The following is a 22,514-nucleotide window of genomic DNA, read 5'->3' as shown; positions in this document are numbered from 1 at the left end:
TGACAAATAAAATAAAAAAAACTGTTTCTCTTTGAGCTATATAGCTTAGCCTTTAACACATACCTTTAATCCCTCTGGAAGGGATATAGACATGCCCTTAGTACATACCTTCTTTTTTTTATTCTTTTTTTAAATTAGATATTTTCTTTATTTACATTTCAAATTTTCTCCCCTTTCCTGGTTTCTCCTCTGGAAAAAAAAAACCTATACCTTCCTCCCTCCACCTGCTCACCCACCCTCTCCCACTTCCTGGCCCTAGCATTCTCTTACACTGGGGCATAGAGCCTGCAGAGGACCAAGGGCCTCTCTTCCCATTGGTGACTGAATAGGCTATCCTCTGCTACATATGCAGCTGGAGCCATGAGTACCTCCATGTGTACTCTTTTGTTGGTGGTTTAATCCCTAGGAGCTCTGGGGATACTGGATGGTTCATATCGTTGAACTGCAAACCCCTTCAGCTCCTTGGGTCTTCTCTCTAGCTCCTCTATTGGGGACCCTATGCTCAGTTCAATGGTTGGCTGCAAGCATCCACCTCTGTATTTGTCAGGTACTGGTAGAGCCTCTCAGGAGACAACTATAACAGGCTTCTGTCAGCAAGCACTTGTTGGCATCCACAATAGCATCTGGGTTTGGTGACTACAGGGAATGGATACAGAAGATGTGGTACATTTACGCGATGGAGTACTACTCAGCTATTAAAAACAATGAATTCATGAAATTCTTAGACAAATAGATGGAACTAGAAAATATCATCCTGGGTGAAGTAACCCAATCACAAAAGAACACACATGACATACACTCAACGATAAGTAAATATTAGCTCAGAAGCTCAGAATACCCAAGATACAATTCACAGACCCCATGAAACTCAAGAATAAGGAAGACCAAAGAGTGGATACTTCAGTCCTTCTTAGAAGGAGGAACAAAATAACCATGGAAGGAGTTGCAGAGACAAAGTGTGGAGCAGAGACTGAAGGAAAGACTATCCAGAGACTGCCCCACCTGGGGATCCATCCCATATACAGTACACACCTTTAATCCCAGACAATGAAGGCAAAGTTAGTCTGTAAAAGGAAGCTCCCACTTCTTAAAAGTGATGTCTAGTTGCATGACAGGTCAGAGAAAGATTTGACAGAACAGGATATGCCCAATTCTCATGAGAAGAGATAAGAAAGGGAAGCTACTAAAGAGAGAGCAGTGCAGAGAGGAGAAGGCAATATTACTGGGAAAGTTCTAGTAAGGTAGGTTACATAGGGAGAACAAGCTAGACACACATAAAGACAGAACAAACCAGAAAATGAGAAGAAGCCAGAAGATTAGAATATATTGCTGAAGTTAGTATGAGGTTAAGCAGAGCAATTCATTCAGGAGAAGACAAGAGAAACCAGATTGAATCAGTCAGCTTAGAGAGGAGTTTGAGTCAGAACAACTGGAGTTGAATCAGCCAACAAGAATTCAGAAAGGGCTAGAAAAAGTGAGTTTAATCAGCAGTAAGCCTCAGAGGCTGAAACATTCTAGGCCTAGATTAAATTGCGTGGAGTCTAGAAGCTTCCAGGACTAAGCTTAGGTTAGTAGGTGAAGACACTTAGCCTCAGAGATGGCAATTACATCCAGAGAATAAAAATGCTTTTACACATTTTAATCTAATCATGGGTCAGTATATATCTATCCCGACATACTTCCTGCCTCTATACCTCCTAAAGATGTGTCAAGCATACATCCTGCGCAATTGCTGTAACCATGCTTATTTATAAAAGGGAAACCACTGGGCTTGTTATCTTACATGAACAGCCCAGAGCATTTCAGGATGTTACCTCTCCTTTAGCAAGTGAGGCTTACAGGTTAGAGGCATTTTTTGTTTGTTTGTTTTATTGAACCCTTAACCACAATGATTTAAACTTAAAACATAATTTTAGCCACCACAGTTCCTACCCAGCAAGGGATTTGTCAGTTCAACTAGAATAAGCTTCAAAAAAAAAATAGTCATAAAGCCAAGAGGTGGTGGTGCATGCCTATTAACCCAGCAATTGGGAGGCAGAGGCAGGCAGATTTCTGAGTTCCAGGCCAGCCTGATCTACAGAGTGAGTTCCAGGATACTCAGGGCTACACAGAGAAACCTTATCTTGGAAAAAAGAAAAAAAAAGTCATAAAAAGGAATCATACTGCCTGGGGAGGAAGAGATGGTAGAACTTTGAGACTTGCTGGCCAGCCAGCACAGCCTATATGCAAGTTCCACACTAAAGAAAGATCTTATTTCCTTCTACTTCATAGAAGGAGGAGGAAGAAGATGAAGGGGGGAAGGGAGAGGGGAGGGGAGGAGGGGGAAGAAAGAAAGAAAGAAAGAAAGAAAGAAAGAAAGAAAGAAAGAAAGGAAGGAAGGAAGGAAGGAAGAAAATCCATCTATATATACCCACCCACACATGTGCATCCTTATACACAAAAAAGAAAGAAAGAAAGAAAAAGAGAAAGAAAGAAAGAAAGAAAGAAAGAAAGAAAGAAAGAAAGAAAGAAAGAAAGGAAGGAAGAAAAAAGAAAGAAAGGAAGGAAGGAAGGAAGGAAGGAAGGAAGGAAGGAAGGAAAGAAGGAAAGAAGGAAAGTAAAATAGTGTAGAGTACTTCATTGAAGCAAGAAATCATGCTCAGTCCTGTGGTAGAGGCTGAATATTTGGTCAATAACAAGGACTTCAAACCACACTAAAGAATGGCCTGTCATTGTGGCTCCCCCTGTAGGGTAATGACATTCATTAGAAAGAGGTGATTATGTTTTTTGTTGGGCCTTGACAGGCTGTCCTCAGATACCTACCCAAGACTCCCTCTCTTGTTCATCATTATCAACAAAAGTATCTGATAGTTTTCTCTTCTGGAGCAGATGGTAAACTAACTGGAGAGTATGGCCTGTCAAAATGACAGTGTACATTGATTCTTCTTATCTTGATGTCTTTGGGAGGACAGCTTATCTGAAATTTACAAAAGAAGGAACTCCTTATCAGTGTTTCTTCATCAATAAATGACAGTGACAGGCCCAGCTTGTAACTAATTGCCTGTTTCCAAAGCAACATTAAAATGTAATGCAAAACATCCACTTGCTAAACTGATAGGTGGCTGCCTTTGCTTCTAATAAAGGCATATTATTTAGAAGAGATAAAAAATGAAAATATTGCTGCTATTACAAAAGTAGAAAAGTATATGTAAATGTGAAATTATGATTGTAAAGTGTGTAAGCTTGCAAAATGTATATTTATAATGTGGATGCATGATATGTGATGATAAAAAGCAATATAAGCATGTGTGTATGTAACGGAAACTTTTACTAAGCTGTAAGTAGGTTTGCTCTGGTTTATATTTCTTAGAAATTTCTAAATTTTACTCATATATTCTTTACTTGTATTCTTTATTTTTATTTCCATTTGAGTAATAGGAATCTTAAGATTCCTATTGTTAAATAATATAGGTAAATAATATTTAATAACTGAGTTTCACTAAAGAACATGAGAGGAAGATAAAGTCAATGAACAAAAGCTCCATAACCAACCTTCCTACTGCTCCTCCTGTCTTCATTCTAGAATATTCCTTAAACTGTAGCCTGCACTTACGAACTGAAAATAGAGATGCATGGATCAAAATTAATTAATTACATATTCCCCATAATGGGTAGTTAAGGAAAATTGTCTGAATTTGTTTTTTCAACCTTGCTATCACGGAATTAACCATTCACCCTTTCCTGACCTGTGGAATCAGTCCTTTAGTTTTGTTCAGTTTAGATTAGTTTTTAGTTTAGTTTAGTTTAGATTGGTTTAGTTTAAGTTAGTTTAGCTCTGAGGTACCACAGCCATTCAGATGTTGGTTTGGCTCCTATGTTGGAGTTAATCTGGATGGATTGGCTAATAACAATTATGATACAACTATGGGCAAGCATATTTAATTTTCTTTTATCTTATTTTCCTCAAATGAAAGGCAAACAAATCATGTCTACCTCTTTGGAAGAATTAAGTTAAATATTCTACATAAGGCTCTTAGAACACTGCTCAGCAACTGGTCAGTTTTTAATAAATTATAGCTATCTTTACAGTTAATGATTATTAATGACACAGATTAGCTCTCTAAAATGGCAATACAAATCAGCAAAGCCTAATTGCTATCTTCAAAGATTAAAAAGCAAAAGATATTCCACTGTCATTCAATTTTTCACAAGTGTCAAAATGATGATCTAAACTTCTGTAAAGTCACATAAACTCTGTGAGGTCCTGGCTGAATTTTACTCACACAAATCAACAGCTCAGTTTGGAAGGCATGCCCTTGAAATGTATAGCATCAAAAACAAAACTACTTAGGAAGAGCTGGGCTTTGTTGTGATGATTCTCTTTTATGCATGAAGGGCTGAAATGGAGGAAATACATAACTTATTTTGATACAGACATGCATGCTTTGAATTCTGAGTGCTTTGTCTCTACACTTAACATACAGTATTGGCAGATAGTTCTGCACTTATTTGCTAGATATCTTTGTAAATAGAAAACTAAATATTCATCCTGATGAATGAATTCAGAAGTGAACAGCTTTGCTTGAACTTTCCTTCCCTCCTGCATTCTCTCACATCCATCCATAGAAGGTATCAAAAGTATTGCTTGAGTCTCAGTGAGAGACATTGTTACTAGGTAAAAGAAAATATCAACTAGTCTGAAATTCAAGAGCACATCCAAAATACTAACCTTTTTAACCATTCAAGAAATATATAAGTCATACTGTTAAATCAGATTTAAACAAATCGACTATCTTACCAAGAATTAACTTGTACAGTAATTCATGGACATAAGCAATTGAGATTCAGACAAAGAAGAGAGAGCAGATACTGATGGCTACTCCACAAGTTTTACTTTGAGTCAGAACAATAGATGAACCTTTCACAATAAAGTTCACAAGTACTCCCCCTTCCCTAATATAAATAATCTGTGAAAACCCATAATATTAAAAGCATCCACAATATTATCTTCTTGTAAGACACATGAAATTAGCCAGGAAGGATACATTGGACAAGAAATTACATCATTCCTGGAATTGAACTAAAGAAATAAGTATATAATGTCAGGAATCATCATGTTCTCCAATCTGAAAATTAAATTAATATTTCTCTCTCCTTGTCTAAAATAAATAAACATATCCCTAAAAATCATACAAAATTTTTAATCCTACATCGAATGGGCTTTAACATTTCTCTATATCCAAACAATATTTGCTTAGGACTTCCTGGACCTTGAAGTGGAAGTTTCTGGTTGTGTCATGTGATGCAGACTCCAGTGGTGTTTTGCTGAAGAAGGAGCTATGAATGAATATGTGATGTTTGGAGAGAGTATAAATAGAACTCAATGGACAGTGATGGCATGCTTGCATAGCTAGCCTTGCAATGCTTCATTAGTCTCCCGTCTTTGCTAATCTTCACTTCATTGAGAGAGGCACAGCAAAAACCCCTGACATTCCAGCTGGTCCTGGAGGCTTCTGCTGGATCGTGCTGCTGCTGCTGATTTGTGTTTGGTGACTTTTCTGAACTCAACTACTGGTATCCTGACAAACAAAAGTACTGCATCTAAACAGGTCCACATCACCTTGTCCAATTTACCATCTTTTCTCCCCTGCCTCTGGAAAGCAGGCTAGAGAAGGATGGTTGAAGTGTTTGAAAGTTGCTATTAAGGTAGGTTTTGAAAAATCTAAGCCCACAGGACCTTTTGGTGTATTCCTTCACATGACACAGGACTCTTAAATAAGTAATATCTCTTTCGCTTGATAATACACTGCACTCTTACATTTCAGTTAACAAGATGATTTTATAGGACTACTCAACTTCTTTTCTGTGCCCTCAGCATATACTGCCTGAAATATATGTCACTGGCCAGCTGCTTTAATTATTTAAATTTTGCAAAGTAACTCTTAAAGCCCCGCCTGTGTCTAAGTTCCAGATCCACCCCTTACTATAACTACATGGTCATGAAAAGTTAAACTTTTTTGACTTAGTTTCATTTTATATACAAAACACTCAGTTCACAGACATTGATTGAGCACCTACTAGAAACCAAAACAATTTTTCCCCCTCATTGAAGTTGAAAGTCTTAAGATTATCCTTAGAATATGGTAAATGCTTAACAACACTTGCCTAGTTATATATGTATATGTTGGTTATTATTTGCTTGTGAATATGATGACTAAATTTGGCAAAGTAAAAAGACAGTCATGTCTTTAAATTAGCATAATCCCTCTTTATAATGAGATGAATTTTGGCTTCAAAGAAGCACAACATTTTTTTTAGTAGCTGGACCCAATGCCTCAAATTCACCTTCCCCCATTCCTTTCATGAAAAATATTTAAGAGCTAGAAAAGGAGATCCTTCCACAAGGTATGAAAGAAGACTCCATGGCTGGTAACCATGCCTGAGTTTTAAAAGTCCTTATTGAAAATAGGAAAAAAAAAAAAAAGACAAGAAGCCCTTAAATCCTTAGTCCTCCTTAAAAATAGTATAGATTCTAAGAATTTGTGGATTATATTGGCTTTGTTTGAAATCCTAGTAATCAAATAAAATTTTTATATATAAATAACTTACATTCACTGATTTCTAATGTGGTACATTTGTAGGATTGTGATGCTATGACCACTTCAACTCCATCATATTTTTAACAATTCTACACATGTGCACAGTATAACTGATCACTCATACCTTCTGTATTAGTCAGGGTTCTCTAGAGTTACAGAACTTATGGGTAGTCTTTATATAGTAAGGGAATTTGAGGACTTATAGTCTATAGTCCATTTCCCCAACAATTGTCAGCAGCAGCTGTGAATAGAAGTCCAAGGATCTAGCAGTTGCTCAGTCCCACAAGGCAAGCAGATAAAGAAGAGAAAATCTTCCTTCTTCCAATATCCTTATGTAGGTCTCCAGCAGAAGGTGGGGCTGAGATTAAAGGTGTGTACCACCATGCCTGGATATGGGAATTGCTTTGTCCCAGATGACCTTGAACTCTGAGATCTCCTTGCCTTAGTCTCCCTGGGATTCATAGTCACTGTGCCTCAAGATCTCCATGCCATGAGCCAGATCAGAAGTTTCTATCTCCAAGCCTCAAGATCAGGATCACAGGTGAGCCTTCCATCTCTGGATTGTAGTTCATTCCAGATATAGTCAAGTTAACAACCAAAAAAAGCCACTACACCTTCCCATGTCCCTCTGGCCTCCTGCTTCTGGGCATGCAAGTATTATCTGGATATCCAGAGATGCTGTGTGAATTGCAACAGTCATAGTCATGTTCACAGAAAAGCATCCTAGCAGCATTTCCCCTCATTCTCTGGTTTGTACAACTTTTCTACCCCCTCATGCATAGTGTTCTTTGACTTTGGAGCAGGTAATAAAGATGCCCCCATTTAGGAATTATGACTCAGCACTTATTTTCCACATCCTAGTAAGTTAAGCTTCTTTGCATTAATGGTTGCCAACTGTAATCAGAAGATTCTCTGACTAAGGCAAAGCTAGAGCCACATCAGTTTGTGCATATAAACAAAATACAGAAATGTCAGTTTGACTACATGTACATTTAGCAAAATATAAGTAGTAGATTCTCCCCTAGGGCCTGGGACATCCCAAGGTATATGCAAGGTGTATATTACCAGGTCCAGGTGTGTATTGCTCCCTTGTGAGTGGACCTCAAATCTACTAAAAAAGCAATTGAAATTCTCATTTTTCTAAATCAAAACAAAAGACTGAGAAAACTGTTAGAGATATAGACCCTGACAGAACATTTATGGATCAACTCCCAGCTATAAATTCTCCACAACATCACAAATTTCATTGTATATAAAATTTTAATCTTGCAAATTCTTCAGAAAGTGCAGAAATTCAACAATTGTATTTAATCAGTCATTTATTCATTAATGTGTCTCTGAGCATCAAAATTCAAAATGGTTTTCATAGAAAGATGAAGAGGTGATATCCCATAACATCAGGTTAGTGCACACATATAACTTTCCCTTGTCTCCATGGATCCCTTAGAAGCACTAATTTAGTTCCAAATTTTAGAATAGAGGTTATTCATATGGGTGCTGGAAATGATTCATTATGATCACTAAAATTAGTTCAGTGGTGCTAACAAGAACATTATGTAGAGAAATATTAAATACATTTTACAATTTTTGCAAATCAGAAAGATCTTTATTGGGCAGATAAACTTTAAAACACTAATCTACCTCTCAATGCTTTCCTGTCTCTACTTCCTATGGTCAGTTAGCAAGCAGAGTTAAGAGGAGGACCTGAGGCTTTAGATCAGCCTGAGTGATTGTGGTTTGAATGACTGTTCATGGAAGAAGCTTAGAGTCTTGTTCTATTTCATATACTATAATTTCTAGCAACACAGGCTGGAAAGTTATAAACAATACAAATTTCTTTCTTGTGTTTTGGGGTTGTAGGATGACCATGATCAAGAAACTGGTAGATTAGGTGAGTGCCTTGATCTTTACAAGCTAGTTGCTGCATCCTCTGGCAGTCACAAATGCTTCACACAGTGAAAAGAAGAAGGAAGAAAAGTGGCCAGATCTTTGTGGTAAGCCATTTTATAGGAACACCAAATCAACTCTCATATCTTGAAGGTCCAGCCTTTCCATGTTTAATTGAAGAATTCATGTTGAAACATGAATTCTTGAAGGGACAAAACCATACAAATCATAGCACATACAATAGCTATTCTAAACACAGAATACCCCTGAGGACTGTATTTAAAACACAAAGTTCCATAGGAAATGAGAAATGACTCACCCATTAAAGCATTTCCTATACTTGCAGAGGAGCAAACTTTGGTTACCAGCACCCACATTAGGTGGATAAAAACTGTCTGTAACTCTAGCTCCAAGGGACCTGACAACATCTTCTGACCTCCACAAGTACCACAAGTGACATACATTTATGTAGGCACAAAAACATAAGACAAATGCAAACAAAACTAAACTTTTTAAGAAATGAAGTATAACTCCTTCCTCCACCCTACCCCAAGGGCTCCCAGGGACTAAACTAGCAACCAAAGAATATGCATGGAGTGACCTATGGTTCCAGCAGCATAAGTAACAGAGGATGGACTTATTTGGCATCAATGGGAGGAGGGGCCCTTGGTCCTCTGAAGGCTTGATGCCCCAGTGTAGGGGAATGCCAGGGTGATAAGGTGGTAGTGGGTGGGTGGGTGGAGGAGCACCCTTGCAGAATCATGGATAGGGGGAATTGGTTAATGGGTTTGCATAGGGGAAACTGGAAAAGTGGGTAGCATTTGAAATGTAAATAAATAAAATATCCAATAAAAAATAAGGTATAATTGCCTAAAATCAACTCTTTCCTCAATTATTTATTGTCCCAAACACCACCACTCACCACCTAACAAACAGAAACAAACAATCCACAACCAGTGACTGCAAAATAATTCCTTACGTATCATTATCAAGTGTGTTAAGTCCTCAAACTGTCTAAAATATAATGTAGGCCAGAGAAAAACACCTTGCCTTGGGGTTAAGGCAATCTTCCAAGTGTTGATTTGACTTCTGAAGCTAAGACAGTCAAACTCACTGCTGCACTCACTACCAATGTTATAGTGTTCTTTTAACCTTACTTTTTGGGTATTTGATTGATTGTTGACTATTGATTTTCTTTTGGGGGAAAGGGGGTTTCACATAGGGTTTCTCTGTGTAACAAGCCCTGGCTGTCCTGGACTCACCTTGTAAACCATGCTGGCCTTGAACTCAGAGAGATCCACCAGGTTCAGCCTTCTGAGTTCTGGGACTAAAGGTGTACAACCCCATGCCCATCTGTAGTTTTCTTGACAGCATTTTGATTCCACTAGTAATTAAATTATCTTTATATACTTGTTGATTATATAGTCTTTCAAACATAGTTTACTGTGTGTCTACTAAACTGTTAGTGTTAAAAATATTGTTGAGAATAGGAAAGTTAATAGGATAAAATGCATACCTTCAAGGAGCCAACCAACAGACAGTTACTATATTGCTTAAAATGGTGGTGTTTTTTCTTACTGTTCTCTGTTCATTAAGTTTTTGGCTTTTGTTTCTTGTTAGGTTTTTGTTGTTGTTTGTTGTTGTTCTCATTTGAAGGGCATGTTTGTTTATTTGTTTGTTTTTGAGGTAACCTCTTAATCTAGTGTCCAGGCTCATTCTTAAATCCTAGGCTCAAGGAATCCATCTATCTCACCCTGTCTAGAAACTGAGACCACATATGCACCAACAGGCTGTATTAATCAGTTTTTGCCTCACTGTGAAAAACAAACAAAAATAACTCATAGATTAAGAAAACAAGGTTCTGTTTGACTCATGGTTTCAGAGGCTTCAATCCTCTATCCTTGACATCGTTGGTTCTAGACCTATAGTGAGTGAAAACACAGATGATAGAAGTCTTTTTCCAAGCCTACCCATAACATAGCAGGCAGGAAGCCAGGAAAGCAACGAAAAGACTATGGATAGTCTCTTCCTTCTAACATGTCCAGAAACTTTAAAATAAAAGTCATAAGCTAAGAACCAAACATTTATCACATGAGTCGAGGAATGACAGTTCATAGATGGCCATAAATACATGGTATTTTATATTTATACTGTATATGTATATGTATACTACATATTTTAATAAATAGTAAAATTATGTCCTAAAAAGTAGGAAAAAATAAAGGTAACAAGACATTCAGATAATGAAACTGATGTTGCAGTAGAATGCCAAAGTGACACAACAAAGACCAAAGCGCAAGTCAATTAATCCTAACCTAGGGCTGCAAGAATGTAAAGATGGTGCTATTGTTTCCATTTGGTATTGACTGACTTAAAGATTCCTAATATGCACTTATAGAATTCTTATGAACAGAACTACTTGGCCCATGCCAATAAGAAAAATATAAAGTAGACATATAGCATGTGAGCTCAGGTTATGTAAATTAAATGGGAAAGGAGAAAAATGGAAAGTATAAAGAAATGAAAATGGGAACCAGCTATGACTTTCATAAAGAAAGTAGCTCATATGGAATCTATAAATTTCTAACTCCTTTGTCTACATTTTCTGACATTCATGACATACTATTTACAAGCATTTTCTAATTGACAGATCTGAAAGGTCATGTGGAACAGCTAAATTTACACATCCAGCTCTTATTTTGACAGTGTTAAGTATGTTCTTTTTACGTATCGTGGAGACATGAGAACATTTTGTACATTTGGCAAATTTAAAATAACTCAATTTCAAAGCAACTAAAAGAATCTTGATACTATTCCATAGTGTGGTTATGATAAAAAGGAAAAACATTATAAGTACCTATGCCACCAATTGTCTCTCCTATTAATATCTTGTCAATTGTTCCAGAATTCACTAATTCATTGCTCTAATTCACTAATTCATCTCCCCTGCTCCTCTCCAGATTCTATTCATCATTCACTGAATCCTTTGAATTTCCTATTTATACTGCTTCCTTCTCTTTAAAGACATTTACAGAGCATTTACCTAGTAGTTGCCTCCCAGTTTAACTTTTCTTCTCTGGACTTTGTTCACTCCAAATTTTCAAATATATTTAAAAAATTATATATGATACAAATATATATTGGCTTCTATTTCATATAGCAGTTAATCCTCTTTATGCATTTTTACTAATTTTTGTCTTAATCTTCCCTACCATCTCTGAAGCCTTAGTTTATAGCCCTAAAAATCTACCTAAAAATGTTTTATAACTCAGAACTCATACATTTGCATGTACTGTTTTCTCTCTTTGGAATATTCAACGTACTTCATCCTGTTCATTCTCTCTCATTCAACCTTGGTTTATGTAAATACAGAAGTACCTTATTATAGTTTAGATATAGGATACTCTTCAACAAACTCATGTATTAAATATTTGGTTGTTAATCCTTGGGAACTATTGGATAATGATAGAACTCTTAGTAGGTTGGACATATTTAGAGGAAATTATGTCACTGGAGACAAAAATGTCCCTAACCAGAAAGATGTAATATAGATCCACTTCTCACTGTAATTTTCAGATGATAAGAGGTCAATGGACTTCTTCTATCCCACAATAGTATACATGGTTACCACATTCTGATAGCAATAGGGCTAACTAAGCATGGGCAGAAGACTTTAAAACTGGCAAAGGCATTGTTAAAGTCAGTGTTTAGGCCCTGGGAACCCTACCAAGATATCTATATACACATCACCAATAGAACTATTAAAGAAAGAAGTGATGATAAGAGCAGAAATGTATTCAATGTGCCCACACTAGGAAGATAGACTAAGGGAACCAGTGAACTTCCAACCCCTAGGTCTACCTTCAGATTGCTAACATAAAACCTAGGCTTAAAGAAAGGAGTGAAGCACGCATAAGTGAGCAATTCTATTCAAGTGTGGATTCACCCATCACTGCCTTATTGTTAATCTCTCCTGTAATATAATCTGACAAATTGACACAACTAGCTAGAATCTCTTTTTAGGAGACAAGTTCCTCCTTTGGCTGGAACCAGGCTTCAGTTTTTGACCTCTCCCATTCTGAGGTTCCTAAAGAAATATCAATTTCATGGGGTGTATAGGCTTAATAGTCTAGTAGACAAGGGGAAGTATGCAAGTATCTCTTTGTAATATATTTGTTCCAATAAGGAAAGTTGTTTTCTCTGCTCTTTGTTTTTTATACCTCACTCCTAAGGTAAAATGTACCTGTATCTGAAATAAATATCCTAAGTACAATATAAGCAAGAGACAAATGTTCTAGTTCAGGTTACTATTGCTGGGATGAAACACCATGACCAAAGGCAAGTTGAAGAGGAAATTGTTTATTTAGTTTACTATTGCTGGGATGAAACACCATGACCAAAGGCAAGTTGAAGAGGAAATTGTTTTTTGGTTTATACTTCCACATCATTGTTCATGATTGGAGGTAGTCAAGACAGGACCTTAAGCAGAGAAGGAGTCTAGAAGCAGCAGCTGATGTAGACACCATGGAGAAATGCTGTTAACTGGCTTTCTCCCTACAACTTACTCATCCTTCTTTCTTATAGAAACTATGACTACCAGCCCAGGGTGGCACCTATGACAATGGGCTGGGCCCTCCCAAATGAATCACTAATTTAAAAATGCCATATACAATTGCCTATAGCCCAATCTTATAGAAGAATTTTCTTAATTGAAGTTCCCTTCTTTCATATGATTTTAGCTTATTTCAAGTTACCATAAACCTATCCAGAATATTGATGTGAGAAGAAATTCATTTAATGACAGAAAGCATGCAATAAAAATCATTTCTGCATACCATCTTGGCTCTTGCTACTTTTGGAAGGTCTGGTGCAAATGGTTCTCTTTTGTTGTTGGCTTTGAGGCAGGTTTGTTGTAGAAAGCCCAGGCTACTTTTCAAAATCATGATTCTCTGAACTCAGCCTTCAAATGCTGAGATTATCAGTAATCATCACCATGTTCATTCAGCATGACTTCATTTTTCAATCTGACAACTTCAACCCTGGTCTCTTAAAGGAAAAATGAAAAAACATGACTACCCCAAGGTATGACTGAAGAGAAGGTTTATTGTAGACATGAGGCAAAATATAGCCAGAGGCATCTAGAAGGATCCAAAATGAAACAGAACAACAAACTGAACCAGTCTGTGGTGGTTTGAATGGGAATGAACCCTTTTAGAGTCATGTGTTTGAATGCCTGGCCCATATGGTGTAGCACTGTTAGAGCTGTGGCCTTGTTGGAGAATGTCACTTTGCAGGTGGTCTTGGAGATCTCATATACTCAACCTAGGCTTAAGGTGACAGCCTCCTTCTTCTACTTGTAGATCAAAATATAGATCTCTCAGATCCTTGTCCTGCATCATGTCTGCCTGCATGCTGCCATGCTTCTTGCTATAATGATAATGAACTAAACCTCTGAACTATAAAACAGTCCCAATTAATTACTTTCCTTATAAGAGTTGCCATAGTCATGGTGTCTTTCCACAGCTATGGTAACCTTAACTAAGATAGAGACCATGAGAAAGGGAATGAAGAGAGGAGGGAGCCAAGAGCCAAGGACTTAGGGCCAAAGAACACCAAGAGGCTGAGACCACAACCAGGTAGCCAAAATGGCTGGGTTATATAAGAGTTAGAGGAACTAAAGTAAGGTGAAGTTCAGGTTCTGGAGAGGGTGAGAGTAGGGGGTGGGGCATGTCAACCTGAATGACTCTGTAATAGGTCCTTGTGATTAGGCACTAGGAGAAACTGGAAGCCAGCATTCTCTATGATATGTTAAATAGGAACCTCAGCCATTTGTCCTGAATTTCTTTGAGACCTAGCATTTCTGAACGGAAATCTTAAAACATCACTGATAAGTAGTTTAATCTCAACTGTCCCTTGTCACCAGAAGTTTCTCTGATTGTTCTAATTTGATCCCATGTCATAGAGGTAGATTTCATATGTCAAAGAGGTAGTAATTTGTGACCAATTTTAAGCAAATAAGAGATATAAAAAGAGTCACACTTAGGTCAGCTCTGTATAGAGCATGTTTTTACATTTTCATTATTAAGAATGTTAATAGACAGCCAGGCAGTGGTGGCACATGCCTTTAATCCCAGGGCTTGGGAGGCAGAAGCAGGTGGATTTCTGAGTTCAAAGACAGCCTGGCCTACAGAGTGAGTTTCAGTACAGCCAGGGCTACACAGAGAAACCCTATCTCAAAAAAAAAAAAAAAAAAAAAAAAAAAACCACACAACAACAAAATAGAAAACAATTATACGTATATATACACATATGTATGTATATGTTCTTATATAAGTCTTCTTAGGTATAAAGATTTAAACAACTTGCCAAACTAGAGGTCTGAATCCTTAGTAATTTTAACCTTTTGACATTGAGTTTATGTATTCCAAATGTATCATGGTATTCTCTTTAAACAAAGATTAAATGCCCTGACTGTTAGCAGTAGATAATAACTGCAAGTAATGCCTCTTAACGAAGAAAATTTCCTGAACACTGGTCACATGAAGAATACATCTCTAGATGAGTACTTCATATCTGCCAGGATGATTGCCAAACCACCAGCCAAAATAAACCTTTCTTTCTTTTAAATTTATTTTCTTGGATTTCTTTCACAGCAAAAGACATTATGAAATTTTGAACTAATAAATAAGACTTATTGAAATCTGTATTCTGTACCATTATAAAATCAAAATGATATTATGTTGTTTTTAGGGAAGACTATAGTCACTTTATATCTGTACATTTAAAAATCATATATATATATAAAGTGACCTAAATTTTTCTTTTAACAACTTGACAATTTCATTTTAATTGTTCTTTTTTTCAAATTATTGGGACAAGAAATATTTCAGGTTTTTAATTCTGTTTGGATTTTCAAATAAATGTGTGTATGTACATACATACATATGCACTCCTAATCTAAATATAAAATTCATACTTCAAATATTCATCAAATGCAAAGTCTGGCAATATACAAAATGTATACATTTTTAATGCACTGTTGTTTTGACTGCAATCCACTCTGAAAACTTGGTACTGGTTTTGGAGGGTTTTTTTTACCCCTCTCCCCACCAAAAAAAAAGTTTGGAATTTAGTGCATTTTGGATTTCAAAGGTTTAGCTTAGGGATATGCAAACTGAACTGCTATAAATATTTACAGGCTTTCTTGCAGAGATCCCTTTTCTGCCCTGTAATTTCACACTGTAGCCTAGCAATAATGGCTCCTGGGGAATGAGTTGTCCTGTAGAAATGACACAGAAGCTGTTATTGTTTAGAGGCTATTGTGCCCAAGCATGAAGACTCCCGTGAGACTGGAACTTCCTCTGGCCTCCTTGTGAGTTTCCACTGTGTGTTCCCTGTATACAGAGATAGCCCAAATGGTATTCCCTTTGTGTGTATGCCTTTGCTTCAAAATGGTATGACTGATGACAGAATCTCTCCTTTCCTCCTGCTGCAATTTGCAGTCAAAATATTAATCAGCAGTACACAAAATTGTACCATTAAACCACTGATTCTTGGGATGCATGAAGAAGTTCTATTTTCTTCACTAAGCCTAAATGAACCAGTTTTGAGCACTGGAAGTGAATCTAGAGGACTGGAACTTAACCTGAAGCTGAACCTCTTTCTTTAAAGCATAAATATTTGAAAGCATCAATAATCTAATTGTGAGTCATAAATAGAATAGCATTATACCATAATACATGATTAGAAAATAGTTTTTTTTTCTCTTGACTTACCCAGAGTTGGGTATCTATTGGTTTAAGTGACAACATATGTTTCTGCAACAAGACACTAAACTGGGTGGCTTATAAACAACAAACATCTATTTTTCATATTTCTATGGGCTGGAAAGTCCAAAATCAAGGCACCAATAAATAGTATGTTCAATGAGGGACATGTTCACAATAAGTAACATGTTCATTGTGGATGGTGTCTCTTTCCAGTGCCTTTAAGTGGTATAAAGAACAAGGAGCAAGATAGCTTTCCCAGGTCCCTTTCTTCTAGGCTACTTAGTTTTTCTTCTTAAGATTGTAATAGAATTACTTCACCTTATACTTCCTTTCCAGCTTCCAAACCTTCCTATGTAACCTTGCATACTCCCTTCATATATGTGGCCTCTTTTATAAGAGCACTGATGTCATCCATTAAGTATCTACCTAATTACATTCCAAAGACCTCACTTTCTAGTGCCACTGCTTTGGTGTTAGGATTCCAGAATATAAATTTGAAGCAAACACATTTGTGTACTAAGAAGGAATGCTCTGATTATAGTTATAGCCCAGAACATACTAACATTTCAATTTAAAATGTACTAAGAAGTATAAAATAGAGGAGGAGGAGAAGATAGATGACTGACAGTTTTAACTGTACTGGAGAATCTAGACAATATAATTGATGGGATTGGGCTTTTCCTTCTTAAGGCATGAACAGTGAATGAGGACCATCTCCAATTTTGTCAGAAAGAATACTTTGTTGCTTTTCACTAAAAGTTAGAAATTGTTCAAAATCAAAGATATATCTGATACTACAAGTGGGTAAATTAAATATAAATCCTGTTTTTAAATTCTCTGTGTTTCTTATAGTACTTCTCTGACATTTACAGAGGAAAGTGGAAAATTGAGGCATAAATATTGGATAGATTTCAAAGAATATCAAAATTCTCATAGCAAGAACTTCTTGTCTGCATAGATTTACTTCCCTACTAAAATGCATGTGGCATTGTGGGAAATGAAACAAAACACAAGCAACAACAAAAACAGACTTTCTTCATAACCCACCACAATAACTGTAATGTCTTTCATGTATTTTAGACATTCATCTAGACCCAAGTTTTGAGAAAAATACAGAGTCTGACCCTGCAAAATATACTATACATGTAAAAACAATTTGTATCAGTGCAAAATGGGGAGGGAGTATGTAGGATATCATTAGGAATGAATTCTAAGGCAGAAAGGAATGTATCACTGAATTCATCTAAACTGACTTACTTACAGTCCGGACTTGGAATGCAATTTACTGCCTTAAAAATAGTAATAGTTCAAAAGGCTTTATATTATTTAGAGTTCTCCAGAAACACACAGACAAAGTAGGGGGTGGCAGGCAAAAGACAAATGATAGGTGACTTAATAAAGGGATTGTCACACGTAATAATGGGGATACATTAACTCAAAGGTAAACCACTCCATTGAAGCCCAGGGGTGACTATGGCATGCCTTACTTCAAATTTAAAGGCATCAGAACCAGGGAAGTAATGTAATGTAATTTAACTCAATCAGGTGTAAGATTTGAGAACCCGGGGAATAGATGATACAAGACCTAGAGACCTAAGGCCAGTGAATAGAAAATTCTTTTGGTCAAGTACATTAGGAGACACTAGCCCCAGGAAAGAGAGATGTGGGGAAAGAGGGGAGTATGGACAAAAGACAGTAGAAGATAAGAACTAAGGAAAAATGGTGGAGAGGAGCAAAAGGGTGTGGAAAAATGTGAGGGCAAGAAGAGTTGAGAGAATGTTGATAGTAACATGGGTTGTAAAGACTGTGTACATGGTGTTTAACATAGGAACAAGGATTCCTCCAGGAATCTGACTAAACTGCATTTATGTTGTATTCTAAAAAAGAATGTGGCTGTTTTGTACATGTCCTGAAATCTAGGTGATGTTGAATGTACAATTAACACTTATTTGATAAATGAATTATAAGACAGTATACAATTTAAGCTGAGGCTACATGGCCACGTTTTGGCAGGGTTCTATTATGAATCAGGACTGAAATGAGAGGGAGAATGAAATGAAAAATATGTAGTCTCACAAGGAAAGGGGCATTGCACCTATTTTTTTCTTTTTTTATTAGATATTTTCTTTATTTACTCGTCATATGATATCTCCTTTCCCAGTTTCCCCTCCAAAATAAATAAATAAATAAATAAATAAATAAATAAATAAATAAAATAAAACACCCTGTTCCCTCTCCCTCCCCCTGCTCACCAACCCACCCTCTCCCACTTCTAGGCCCTGGCATTCCCCTACATTGGGGCATAGAATGACAAGGACAAGGACAAGGGCCTTTCCTGCCCTTGATGACCTACTAGGTCATATCCTGCTAGAGCCATGACTCCCACCATGTGTACCCTTTGGTTGGTGGAGCTTTGAGGGTACTAATTAGTTCATATTGTTGTTTGTCCTAAGGGGCTGCAAACCCTTCAGCTCCTTGGGTCTTTTCTCTAGCTCCCTCATTGGGGACCCTGTGCTCAGTCCAATGTAAAGCCACAGACAATGGGAAACAGCAAAAAGCAACTATAATTGCTGGAGAGAAATACCTTTAAAGAAAATCAACTCCCTTCCCCCAAGGCAACATGAAGGTATCTTAAAGACTTCCAAGGTCTTTTCACTACAGAAAGAAAATTGAAACTTGTTTGATGACAATGTCATTTAAAAAGAGAGTGTCTGAAAACAAAGTTCCACTTGGATGTCTTGGGAAAGGGCTGTCAGCAAAGGCTTTTCTGGGTTCAGTCTCACAGGACCTTAGAGTTTGCTACAACTGGGGCCAAATGGGCCCAGATGCTACAAAGCCAAGCAACATACAATAGACACAGACCCCTCAGGGTAGGCCTTGAACAGGCCATGAAATATTAGTTTACCTTGTAATGGACACTCTGGGATATTAGGGCTGTCAGGACTGTGAAAAAAGGTGCTGGCACCAAATGGGGCAGCCTAAGAGAGAAGCCACTAGTGCTGTAAATGACAAAGTGGTGTCAACCTATTAGACCTCAATATCTCATGTTCTGTTGGGAAACCCTGCTACTTATGGTTGAAGCCTACCATGTCCAGATAGCTTGTCTGAGCCTGGAGCAAAATGGAGTACTCTCTTTCTCTGCAGGGTTCCTTTCCCTATCTTATCTGGGAGTTCAACCCCAGTACTTCTACCTGAGGAATGTTAGGTAATCCTTGGTGGAAACTGCAGGTTCAACTTCCAGACCACCTTTCCAAGGTAAATGAGGTACACCCAGAGTCTTAAACCTCAGCCAATGAAACCTCGCCCTCATAAGAACCCCTTCGCACTTTCTGAGTTTATATACTCCTGTATCCCCCAATAAAGCATACAAGCTGTTTTGTGACTACTGTGTAAGAAAGTTGTTTAGTAAAAGAGCTGTAACACTGAAGAGCTCGAACACTGAAATCTTCTGAGATCTCTTCCTCTTGGTGTTCACTGCCAGAGCAGAATCTTGCTGGCCCACCTGATCTGGAATTTGCTTCATCCTTTCCCTTTGAGTGGGCATTGGAGGCCAGGCATCCCAAGGAAAGACATAGACCATTCCATCCATCTCCAGTTGGTGTGCAGCAGCACCTGAACATCCCAAGGGAAGAAGCTGAGAAAAGGTACCACAATGTTCTAAATTACAGCATTTGTTGTTTGCTTCATAATACACATCAGTCTTATTTTGACTGATCTCCCCTTGATATCATTCCAGTTCTCCCTTTGGTGTTGAAAGTGCTTATATTGTACCATTGTGTGTTAGAGTTATGCAGTATTCTTTTATTTTACAGGGCTCAGTGCTAAGAGATGTCCATGAGCTTCTTTGAGTGAGCCATGAACAAACTGTTGTTTTAAGTTCTCCCCACACTCCTGTTTTAAAGGGCTAGCCCCCCCTTGTGGCATTATTTCAGAAGGAGTGAGCTTTTAGTGGGCAGGGTATAGCTGTAAGAAATAGGTTACGAGGTGATAACCATGTTCCATCCCAGCCTGCATTCTCTGCTTCATGTTACCTACCATGTGAACTGCTGTCATTGCAAATCCATGCCACTACTGATGGAGCTGTGTCTACCATCATGTCTTTCCCAATACAATCCACTAACATACTCTGAAAGATTAAAGGAAAATAAGTTTGCAATTCAGTCATTTGTTTCTATTGAGTATTTTGTCACAGTACTTAAAAAGTATCATGAATTCAGCAACTTATTAACTGTTGGTCTCTCCCTAGCATAATAACATTCCACAGGGAGACTACAAAGCTATTTTTAGGTACATTGATTACATTGCGAAACATTTTTCAAGGAAAATTTAGTAATTTGTTCTAACTGGGTAGATACTTATGCTGGATCTAAATTTCCCTCCCTGCATGTAAGAATTTTGCTTAGTTTGCAGTGCTTCCATGAGGAGGAAAACAATAATTGTGCAAAACTGTAAACTGCTAATGTCACCTGGTCATAGTAAGTTTATTTCATAACATAAAGAGGTAAAACATAGGAGGACCTTAATGGCTAGCTTGATTTACTCACCTATACTGATATAGAGCAGAGCATGCCTAGTCTGGTAGATATACATCACAGAGAGCATTCATTAATGTTTAGCTTTTGATATTTATGCCTTTAACTGACCCATGGTTTTTTAATAATGAAGGAAACTCAGTGGTTTGTTTTTAATAAAGATGATACTTTAATGGAATCGGTTCTTCATAAATGAAATGTGAAATTTGCCTTAATAGTCACTCGATGGTCTTCTTAGCTTGTTTACAGGAAGGATTGTTTTGTTTTTTGTTTTTTGTTTTTTGTTTTTCAAGACAGGGTTTCTCTGTGTAGCCCTGCCTGTCCTGGAACTCACTCTGTAGACCAGGCTGGCCTCAAACTCAAAAATCTGCATGGCTCTGCCTCCCAAGTGCTGGGATTAAAGGCATGTGCCACACCATCCAGCCTCCAGGAAGGATTGTAGATGCCATGTTAGAAACAAGTTTGGCAAGGAATTGAAGGAATATTGTGACCTAACATCAAGAAGAAACTGATGCCTTCAGCTGAACTGTTTGAAAGAAATTGGATCAACAACAAGTACCCTAACTTGAACGTTTATTCTCCAATGGAATACTCGAATAACTATATTCTAATAAAGTTTTTTTTTCTAGATTTTGAGAGACATGAAGGAAAATTTCTAGATTTTGAAGAGACAGGAAGCCATTTAAGTCATTACCTGATTTATAATGTACAGAAAATATGAGAAAAGAAATATTTGTATTATAACTGGCTAAGTAGTACTGGTTTGTCATACAACAACATGCACCCAATACTCTCAGAATCTAGGATAAGCCCTAGGGATTCTGTTTATACTCTTGTAGTATAACTTATTGTAAAAGCAAGATGGCTAATGATGCAGATAACCTTCAACATTTGAGGTGCTTAGTGAGGTGTTTATGGAGGCTATAACATAAGGAATAAAAAAATGACAACATAAAAACTTCATGAGGGACTGAAGAGATGGCTCAGTAGTTAAGAGCACTGGTTCCTCTTTCTAAAGATACAGATTCAATTCCCAGGACTCAATGCTGCTTGACAACCCTCTGAAAATCCAGTACCACAGGATCTAATGTCCTCTTCTGGCCTCAGTAGACACTGCATGCACATGGCACACAGACATGCATACAGGCAAAATACATAAAATTAAAATTAAAAATAAATTTATTGGTCTGTCTGGGCTGGGGTCCAGAGCAGACTTTGGGTGCAAGCTCTGCAGCCAGTCCCACATCACCCAGAAGAAGCTCCACTCCTAGGCGCTATGACACACCTAGGATCAGAGGTGAGCAGGAACCAACATCTGCCCCAACACTGGGAGTAACTGGGACCAACGGGACTAGGCACACAAGAACTCTGCCAGCCCAGTAACTCTGGATCCTTCTGGTCTGTCTGGGCTGGAGTCCAGAGCAGACCTTGGGCGCAAGCTCTGCAGCCAGTCCCACAAGACCCAGAGAAAACCCCACTCCCAGGTGATCTAACAAGCCCAGGATCACAAGATCCCAGAATCACAGGATCACGAAGACAGCTTGACTCTGAGGAGTTCTGACACAACCAGGATCACAGGAAGGACAAGATCCAGTCAGATTTAGCAAGGGCTGGTAGCACTAGAGATAACCAGATGGCAAGGGGCAAGCGTAAAAAAATAAACAGCACAAACCAAGGGCACTTGCCATCATCAGAACCCAATTCTCCCACCATAGCAAGTCTTGGACACACCATCACACCAGAAAAGC

This window comes from Mastomys coucha, unplaced genomic scaffold (genome assembly GCF_008632895.1).
Source record: "Mastomys coucha isolate ucsf_1 unplaced genomic scaffold, UCSF_Mcou_1 pScaffold6, whole genome shotgun sequence".
NCBI lineage: Eukaryota > Metazoa > Chordata > Mammalia > Rodentia > Muridae > Mastomys > Mastomys coucha.
This window is presented reverse-complemented; position numbering follows the sequence as displayed.